The sequence below is a fragment of the Botryllus schlosseri genome, chromosome 6 (genome assembly GCF_051294905.1).
Source record: "Botryllus schlosseri isolate E-star chromosome 6, Bs_hap1, whole genome shotgun sequence".
NCBI classification, from domain to species: Eukaryota; Metazoa; Chordata; class Ascidiacea; order Stolidobranchia; family Styelidae; genus Botryllus; species Botryllus schlosseri.
The window spans coordinates 6,945,027-6,952,878 of NC_137241.1; the positions used below are offsets into that span (position 1 = coordinate 6,945,027).

At 42.1% G+C, this 7,852-nt stretch overlaps 2 non-coding genes across 2 annotated transcripts; both read left to right on the top strand.

Moving 5' to 3' along the window:
* The first annotated feature begins 686 nt into the window (after positions 1-686).
* LOC145442099 (U1 spliceosomal RNA) lies at positions 687-850 on the top strand. The gene has a single exon (XR_013915951.1). It is a non-coding gene; the product is annotated as a U1 spliceosomal RNA (small nuclear RNA).
* Positions 851-2,587: 1,737 nt separating this feature from the next.
* On the top strand, positions 2,588-2,751 carry LOC145442100 (U1 spliceosomal RNA). The gene has a single exon (XR_013915952.1). It is a non-coding gene; the product is annotated as a U1 spliceosomal RNA (small nuclear RNA).
* The last annotated feature ends 5,101 nt before the right edge of the window (positions 2,752-7,852 follow it).

Here is a 7,852-nt window from a genome sequence, read left to right on the forward strand (position 1 = left end):
ACTGAAATATGGGGGTTGGAATTAGCAATATGACGTCACGTGACGTCACGAGGTTCAGGTTCGTGTGAACGCGAACCTGTATCTTTCAGAGGTTCACACCATCCCTAGTCTGAACTATACACCGTTGTAGTGTCTGTTTCTGGGAAAAGTTTTGCTACTCACGGTTAGTAGGCCTAATCCGTATATCGCTACCCTACTTTCTTCTCCAGCTAGCCCTCCTGAACCGATAGGTGATCATCTAGCTAGGACATTTTGCAATATCGATGTTCTTCATGTCTTTTGATAAACGCGGGAATTGATGACAGCCAGACAAGAAATTAATCCACAACGTATCGTAGGTTTTCTCTGTAGGCCCCGCTTTTATATATGTGAAAACTTTGCATTGCTATGTCTCGCTTCTGTAATCCTATACCAGCTCTCTATTGGCAAACTGGCAGGAGGACCATAAAAACGCAAGATATTGATTGTCGCACATTTCAGCAAGGTACGGACAGTGGAATTTGCAATTGGAGGCCGTAATCAAATACCATCGACGACATCTTAATCCCATATGGTGTATACTGAGAGCCATTTCATTTTGTTTTGGCGATTCAAAGCGCACAGGGTGAATACTTCCGTACTGCGTGCTCACCGCAATATTTATTTTGTTGTATTGAATCGGGTGCCACTAAATTTTCGAATAACTCATACTTACCTGACGAGGCAGTAAACCACGATCAAAAAGGTGGTTCTGCCCAGGCGAGGCCTAGCCATTGCACTTCGGCTCGGCTGACCTCGGCGATTACCCCAAATGTGGGTAACTCGGTCGTGTAATTTCTGGTAGTGGGGTCTGCGTTCGCGCTAACCCCTTTCATCCGCACCCATACTACTTATTAGATCCATCACAGTATACGGAAAAGAATTCACTTATAATGACACTCTCGTGACGACATTTACTAATGTATCCTCGTATAGCCGCCGATTTTAAATAAACCAATTATTTAGTGTATTGATTTATGATACTCCTCGAAATGAGCGTGGTCATACGACAACTTTTGAGGTGGCCTGTACCACGATTTGTTCTCATATACCTGTGATATAAGATTGGTGTCTGAACTAGGGACGGTGTCAACGTGAGGTTCACGTTCGCGTTCTGCTGTGTGTAAACCTCAGACATTTAAAGGTTCACGTTCACAAACGAACCTGAGTAGGTTCTGCACTGTGAACCTTTTTCATATATCACCATTTTCACTTTATTTTAACATCATTGGTTGAAATTTATTGCATTTCAACTGCGGGCTACTCTATCAATGGCGCAATAAACGAGCATGCACCTTGATAATCTCAAAATTTTTACTTGGTTTGTTACAAAAGTACGCTCGAAATATCCAGTTTACCGTTTGTGAATATTTAGTGAGTCTCTGCTGCGAGCTTGACCGGCAATCACACAACATCAAGAGTGAAATACACCACATGTAGGTAGTCAGAGAATGCTGATGCTTATTCAACCAATCATGAAATTGATATAGTTGTCTGATGTAGCAAAATCTAGCAGGCGTACGGATTCAATCTTAATTTCGTTTGTTTATTGTATCATAAATACCAAATCAGTGCGATTGGGGTATTAATGGGGTAATATCGGTAGCAAGTATAGAAACCCGTTTTACACTCTGCTCAATATCAACGTAGCAATACACAGACACCAAATACATTGTCTGTCTGGCCTGAAACGTTAAAAAGTAAGCTTATATTCCCTTGCAAGCGACGGAAGATATTAGTTTTGTGGGATTATCATATCATGCGGTTGTCCCAGTTGATACATTTGGCGACATTTATAACGTCAATGAGTACTCCAGCATTGTGGCATTATGTGACCAGAGTAGTCACTGACTATCGTGTACATTAATATAGGCTATCACTTCACTGAAATATGGGGGTTGGAATTAGCAATATGACGTCACGTGACGTCACGAGGTTCAGGTTCGTGTGAATGCGAACCTGAATCTTTCAGAGGTTCACACCATCCCTAGTCTGAACTATACACCGTTGTAGTGTCTGTTTCTGGGAAAAGTTTTGCTACTCACGGTTAGTAGGCCTAATCCGTATATCGCTACCCTACTTTCTTCTCCAGCTAGCCCTCCTGAACCGATAGGTGATCATCTAGCTAGGACATTTTGCAATATCGATGTTCTTCATGTCTTTTGATAAACGCGGGAATTGATGACAGCCAGACAAGAAATTAATCCACAACGTATCGTAGGTTTTCTCTGTAGGCCCCGCTTTTATATATGTGAAAACTTTGCATTGCTATGTCTCGCTTCTGTAATCCTATACCAGCTCTCTATTGGCAAACTGGCAGGAGGACCATAAAAACGCAAGATATTGATTATCGCACATTTCAGCAAGGTACGGACAGTGGAATTTGCAATTGGAGGCCGTAATCAAATACCATCGACGACATCTTAATCCCATATGGTGTATACTGAGAGCCATTTCATTTTGTTTTGGCGATTCAAAGCGCACAGGGTGAATACTTCCGTACTGCGTGCTCACCGCAATATTTATTTTGTTGTATTGAATCGGGTGCCACTAAATTTTCGAATAACTCATACTTACCTGACGAGGCAGTAAACCACGATCAAAAAGGTGGTTCTGCCCAGGCGAGGCCTAGCCATTGCACTTCGGCTCGGCTGACCTCGGCGATTACCCCAAATGTGGGTAACTCGGTCGTGTAATTTCTGGTAGTGGGGTCTGCGTTCGCGCTAACCCCTTGCATCCGCACCCATACTACTTATTAGATCCATCACAGTATACGGAAAAGAATTCACTTATAATGACACTCTCGTGACGACATTTACTAATGTATCCTCGTATAGCCGCCGATTTTAAATAAACCAATTATTTAGTGTATTGATTTATGATACTCCTCGAAATGAGCGTGGTCATACGACAACTTTTGAGGTGGCCTGTACCACGATTTGTTCTCATATACCTGTGATATAAGATTGGTGTCTGAACTAGGGACGGTGTCAACGTGAGGTTCACGTTCGCGTTCTGCTGTGTGTGAACCTCAGACATTTAAAGGTTCACGTTCACAAACGAACCTGAGTAGGTTCTGCACTGTGAACCTTTTTCATATATTACCATTTTCACTTTATTTTAACATCATTGGTTGAAATTTATTGCATTTCAACTGCGGGCTACTCTATCAATGGCGCAATAAACGAGCATGCACCTTGATAATCTCAAAATTTTTACTTGGTTTGTTACAAAAGTACGCTCGAAATATCCAGTTTACCGTTTGTGAATATTTAGTGAGTCTCTGCTGCGAGCTTGACCGGCAGTCACACAACATCAAGAGTGAAATACACCACATGTAGGTAGTCAGAGAATGCTGATGCTTATTCAACCAATCTTGAAATTGATATAGTTGTCTGATGTAGCAAAATCTAGCAGGTGTACGGATTCAATCCTAATTTCGTTTGTTTATTGTATCATAAATACCAAATCAGTGCGATTGGGGTATTAATGGGGTAATATCGGTAGCAAGTATAGAAACCCGTTTTACACTCTGCTCAATATCAACGTAGCAATACACAGACGCCAAATACATTGTCTGTCTGGCCTGAAACGTTAAAAAGTAAGCTTATATTCCCTTGCAAGCGACGGAAGATATTAGTTTTGTGGGATTATCATATCATGCGGTTGTCCCAGTTGATACATTTGGCGACGTTTATAACGTCAATGAGTACTCCAGCATTGTGGCATTATGTGACCAGAGTAGTCACTGGGTATCGTGTACATCAATATAGGCTATCACTTCACTGAAATATGGGGGTTGGAATTAGCAATATGACGTCACGTGACGTCACGAGGTTCAGGTTCGTGTGAACGCGAACCTGAATCTTTCAGAGGTTCACACCATCCCTAGTCTGAACTGTACACCGTTGTAGTGTCTGTTTCTGGGAAAAGTTTTGCTACTCACGGTTAGTAGGCCTAATCCGTATATCGCTACCCTACTTTCTTCTCCAGCTAGCCCTCCTGAACCGATAGGTGATCATTTAGCTAGGACATTTTGCAATATCGATGTTTTTCATGTATTTTGATAAACGCGGGAATTGATGACAGCCAGACAAGAAATTAATCCACAACGTATCGTAGGTTTTCTCTGTAGGCCCCGCTTTTATATATGGAAAACTTTGCATTGCTATGTCTCGCTTCTGTAATCCTATACCAGCTCTCTATTGGCAAACTGGCAGGAGGACCATACAAACGCAAGATATTGATTATCGCACATTTCAGCAAGGTACGGACAGCAGAATTTGCAATTGGAGGCCGTAATCAAATACCATCGGCGACATCTTAATCCCATATGGTGTATACTGAGAGCCATTTCTATTTGTTTTGACGATTCAAAGCGCACTTGGCAAATACTTCCGTTCTGCGTGCAATGACAAATATAAGCAATAACAAATATAAGAACTCAATGACTTACAAGATCACCATACCGATCCGGTTGGCGCCTAACTCTAATTGAACGCCTAAGCTCGGCATCCTGATTTCCACTTGAATCATCTGGTGCAGTGGCTCCCAACCTTTTTCGAGTCATCGCTCCCTTATCAAGCTCTAGACATTTTCATCGCCCCCTATAAAAAGGCGAACTAAATCTGAGTTTTATTGTCATCTCGTGACCACTGTTCCCTCCCTGCGTGCGCAATTGCGCAGTTCTGACACGGTCCCTGCGCACAGAAAATCTAAGCTGTGCACAAAAAAGCCGAATTGATAACCTTTTCTTAGTCAGCACCACAAAATGAACGAGAGAAGTGGGTAATTCGGCAGTCCAATCAAATTGATGACCTTTTTTTAGTGGTTACGCACTGATGTCCAGCGGACCGCGCAGTGAGTTGGTGAGCGCGCATGCGCACAGACAGAGTTATGCCTGAATCCTAAACGTTTGACGATAAGTTAGATGGCTATTACTGTACTATTCGGTATCATAACAACTTACTGTCCTCCACAAATCTAACCGCACAGGGTTATCAACGTTTTGGCAATCATTGGAGTTACTATAGGCTATAAAAATATGGCTGCTTCAAGAAGAAATGCTATTGTGTTACGTCTAAAAAGTAAAACACTTACAACTATATCGCTGATTGAAAATCCACTGTTTATCGTTCGCTTCAGATGCCATGCATAGGGTTGCCAACTGCGGGAAGGCTCTGGGAGGCAAATATTTCATAACATAATGCCAAACTGACTAAAATATAACCAAATTATCTTCATCGTTCGAGATGTCTTTAAATGTTAATAGAAATCAGTTTCAATGGCTCAATTACGCCTAAATTACGCTGCAAAATTACGCTACAAGAAAGTAGGCTACACTTTGGTGGAATTCATTTCTTTGCGCATGAGGTCGTCAAGTTACATTTACAGACGTCAACAATTCTACAACCAAATCGGCACGAAAACGAACCAGCAAATTTTCCAATATATCAGCTTGCTTAGTTATACATCACGAATTATATATACGTCTTCAAGATCTGGACTCGGGGAGGGTTCATAAATCCCAGCTAACGAATGTCTGGTAGCTTAAATGATAACTTGCATAACAAATCGGCTTATGCAGTGGGTAGCAGATAAAGTGACTCAGGACCTATAATATCGATGTAATATAGGACAACGATTTATAGGACGTAATACCCCAGTATGCAGGTCTAAATTATGTAAAACAACCTCAATATTTCCTTGGGTGCGCGAGTAAGTAGAAGTACCACTTGCTATACTTATCTAAAATGCTGAAAGCAAATTTTCACAGTTATAGTCGAAGAAAATCGAACGAGCGAAAATAGTGCCAACGTTCCAAACTCGAAATTCAGGTGCCAATTAACGTGAAAATTTGCCAATATTCCAAAATTTGGCCCCAATATGTGCCAATTGGCAACACTGGATACTTCGCATTTCGCAACGACACTCTAACTAGCAGTTTTAACAGAAAGTGTTCGTGCTTGCTGGCTCACGCAGAAATAGCTGATATTTGATTATGATGTAGCAACTGCGGTATATCCATTGAGAATAAACGTGCGCCAACAACCCGATGGTACGAAGTTGAGAGTGAAATAGGTGTAATGAGGAAAATTTACGTGACTTGAAACGCTTTTCATTCAGGTATCGCAGGCTGGAATGGGTCAAGTATTGAGCCACTTTTTTATCAACATCGATCTCATAAATTGAACTGAGCAATAAACCAAGCACATAATGAATCATATTTGACTGAAATTTCCAACGTTTTCGCCCCCCTACCATCGCTCCTTTGTTATTTTCACCCCCCTAGATCGCCAAATCGCGATCTCGCCCACGTTGGAAACCACTGATCTGGTGCATCATCTGAATGGTTGGATTCAAGGCTCTGTTCGTCGGATGACTTCAGTTTACCATTGGAACATTCGCGACTTTGCTCGTGGCGATCGACTGGACAAGGTTCAGCTTGTTGCTTTTCCGGAATATTCGAAGGTGCTTATTCAACAGGAAAACGGGACAAGTCGTTGAGCGAGACGTTTGACTCGCGGCCGTTAGGAAAACGGACACGTGCGAAAGTCGGGTTGGCTGCAAGAAGTTCGACTTCAGAACATAGTTCGACCTCCTTGTTTCTGACGAATTTGCGTAAAAAAACGGGTCCTGGTGTCAATAGCCAGGATGGCACGCTATTTCCCACGATACTTTTTCTTGGAAAGGAAAAAAATCGATCATGCTGTGTTGAATTAGTTGCCTGCAAAGTAGCGATCGAATTGAATGCAGTGCATGAGGAAGAGTTTCATCCCAGCACGATTCTGAGACTCCGGTTGATTTCAGAATAAGTTTTACAGTTCGCCATCAAGTTTGATTAAGACGTACGCACTGCAAATTTCCTGTAGGGTGGTAAGGCGTAGTGAAGCTAATAGCTACCCCGCGAGAGTGTAAATAGTCTTTGGCTTCTTTGGAGACGAAAGCGGTGCCTCAGTCACTATGAACATGAATGTACCCCAGAAGTCCAAAAATAGCGAATAGTGTCGGTAAACACGACACTACGGTTAGCGCGGAAGTGTTGCCACATGAAAAGGCGAACGGAAAACGACTATATTCGTCTATGTGGATCACTTCCTCCTCGTATGCCCAAAATACGATTGGCACCGAGCATACTTGATTGATTTCTGCTTGAACTTGAAAGTTGAGTTCACTACATATAACCTTCTCGTACGACCAGAACTTCTCTCGCCTCTCGTCGAGTTCGTCCTGGCCAGCAATGTTTTGATTTGAACAAATTTTCTTCAAGGTACACGATTTGCGACAGGTAATACGACATTTCTGTCGTGGCGCACCAGACCGATAAGGTGACAAGCGCCACAATGTCCCTTTTTCAAAATTAATAATAATAATATTCGTCTATGACAACGAACATGAACGGGGATTTGCTAGATTTCAAAGGCCCCTTAAAATTTTTTATTATGGGTACCCTTAGCGCCCCGAGAAAAAAATGACATATCATATATAAAAATAAATTGGCATTTCAGCGATGGTAATTACCGAGACCAATACCCGGACTTCTGAAGTTTATCCTTCATAGTAGCGCCCTTTGCAATCTGAGCCCCACAGTACAAACGCGAACAGCAGATAGAAAGGATGTGCCCCATGTAGAATTATTAATTTAGAATAGTGTGCTTCTCACGAAGGAAATTTTGTTTCTGCTACGTTTAGGCCAGTGATTCCCAACCTCGGCTCTCAGAGCCACATGCGGCTTCAAGGTAGCCTTCTTGCGGCTCTGATTGACCCCTAAATATGCGACAAAAATATAATATACGACAGCTGTTGTTTGTTTCTATGAATTGCTATTGGCAAT